General features: G+C 37.9%; 1 pseudogene across 1 annotated transcript; it reads right to left on the bottom strand.

The window, feature by feature from the left end:
- Nucleotides 1-714: 714 nt before the first annotated feature.
- On the bottom strand, nt 715-1928 carry LOC105542420 (annotated as a pseudogene). The gene has a single exon (XR_001006469.1). The product of XR_001006469.1 is annotated as a lupus La protein pseudogene (transcript).
- Between the last annotated feature and the right edge of the window lie 187 nt (nt 1929-2115).

Genomic DNA, 2115 nt, shown 5'->3' on the forward strand with positions numbered 1-2115 from the left:
ACCTGATTCCTCTGGATTCCTTTTGGGAGAGAGGTTAGAACAAGAACTGAGGCCTGGTTCCAGTAAGTGCCTGGATGCAGGACAGCAGGGGAGCTGACATCCTGGATATACAAGATAACAGTGTGGAAATAAAGGAGTGAAGACAATTAATAAAACATGGAATATTTTAATAAGACTGCAAGGAAGCGTACAGAGAAATATGGAAAATACAAAGGTAGCTGTTTTATTGTAGCATGGACATGGACTTTATGGCCGGCAATTTAGGGGTTTTAAGCTCTTTATGTTGTTTACTTGTGGTATATATTTGACAAGTAATTTCCATTTTCCAAGTCATTTGTTCATCTGTAAAATGAGGACACTAATTCATATAACTTCCCTGGATAGGTTTCTATTTTTGGTGAGAATTGCTTTTTTCTTTTCATGTAGGATATATTTTATTAGTTTGTTCTAATACATTCTCACATTACAAAGGCAATTTAGTGGAGGAATCTTCCTTCTGATATTTGAATCGTGTGAAATAACACAAACAGAACTATACATTCAAAAAAATTCTCATTTAGATAGCAAAAAAAGACAAGTTAAACAACAAAAAAACTTTTCCTTTCTCACAGGTGGACATTGAAGTGGACCTAATTCGGTTTTCTTATTAAAAGCCCCCACAAACAAAAGTGATTTTAAACCTATTTAAAATGAATAAAAAATTGGTTTACTAAATTACTGGTCTCCAGCACCATTTTCTGTTTTCGGTTGTTTGGATGCAGGTTCTTTGTCTGTTTCTGCTCTTGCTCTTTTCATAGGTCCAGCTGCACCATTTTCACCATGTGCATCATCACTAGCAAACTTTGTTTTCTTGCTCTGAAGCTGTACTTTTCCTTTACCAGATCCAGTCTGGGCAGCTTTATTACCCTTTCCTTTTCCTTTAAATCTGCAACCTTTTGACTTTCATTTGTTTAGGGATTCTTGTTGGTCTTCTATTATTTTTTTCAGTGCTTCTTTTGCCACCTCTCCTTCTAGTACTTCCCAAGTCACTTCTTTGTTCCTTAATTGTAGGTTACCATTATTTGCATCTTTGGCTTTACCCAATGTTTCCTTGGCTTTTTCTTTGAATAGAATTATCTCCTTTTTTGCTCCTCTAATGAAGTCTATCCATTTTATTGCACCATGATTTGAGAAAAGGATGTGTAAATCTTCTCTACAGGTCTGATCATCTAAATCACCCGAAAATTTCAGCAAGCATCCAATCTTTTCTTTTAAAGATTTCATATCAGCATCTTCTAACTTTTGTTTTGCTTCTTGCTCTTGTTTAGCTCTTAATTTAGCTTCCACTTTATTTTGTTTTCTTTCTTCATTTTTTTTTTGGCAAAGTGATCGTCCTTGAAAAGTATTATCAGGTCTGTGTCTTTGTACTTCTGGCCAGGGGTCTCTACAAACTTCTTAGCAGATTCAATGCTATCAAACACAACAAAAATTGATCGTTAAATGCTTTATGCACTATTCTTCTCATCTGAATATTTGGTACTTGACCTTTATCTTCTAACCATTCTTTCATGTCATCAAGATTTGCATCAGTTGGGAAGCCTTTAATATAAACAGATCTGTTTTTTACATCATTTTAATACTCATCAGTCACTTCACGTAGGGGTTTGCTTGGAGACCTTCTGATTTTAGTTTTATCTTCACTGATTTCCACGAGTTCTGCCTTGGATTTGCTCAACGCTTCCACAAGTACGTTAAAGTCTGTTGTTAGACGATTCAACCTATTGGATTTTATCATTATCTCCAAAGGTACCCAGACTTCATCCAGTTATATCTTTTCCTTTAAAAACTTGTCCCGTGGCAACCTGAAGTCTCCAAAATAATACTGAATTTGTTGACAGATTTTGGCCTCCAGGGCAGCCATCTTTTCATTATCACCGTTTTCAGGGATTGTGGCTGAGAGACGGCCACAAGCCTTCGGTGAGACTAGAACGCGGTGGAGGTAAAAAACCGAAAGGACGTAATGGGGATGGGGGCAGTCATAGTCCCGTCTCAAAGCAACCGCAGAACTGCCTGGGCACCAGCCACGTGCGGAGAACCCCAGGCTGCCGCATTCCTCGCAGGGGCAGCCTCGTCGCC

Source organism: Mandrillus leucophaeus, unplaced genomic scaffold (genome assembly GCF_000951045.1).
Source record: "Mandrillus leucophaeus isolate KB7577 unplaced genomic scaffold, Mleu.le_1.0 Scaffold258, whole genome shotgun sequence".
NCBI lineage: Eukaryota > Metazoa > Chordata > Mammalia > Primates > Cercopithecidae > Mandrillus > Mandrillus leucophaeus.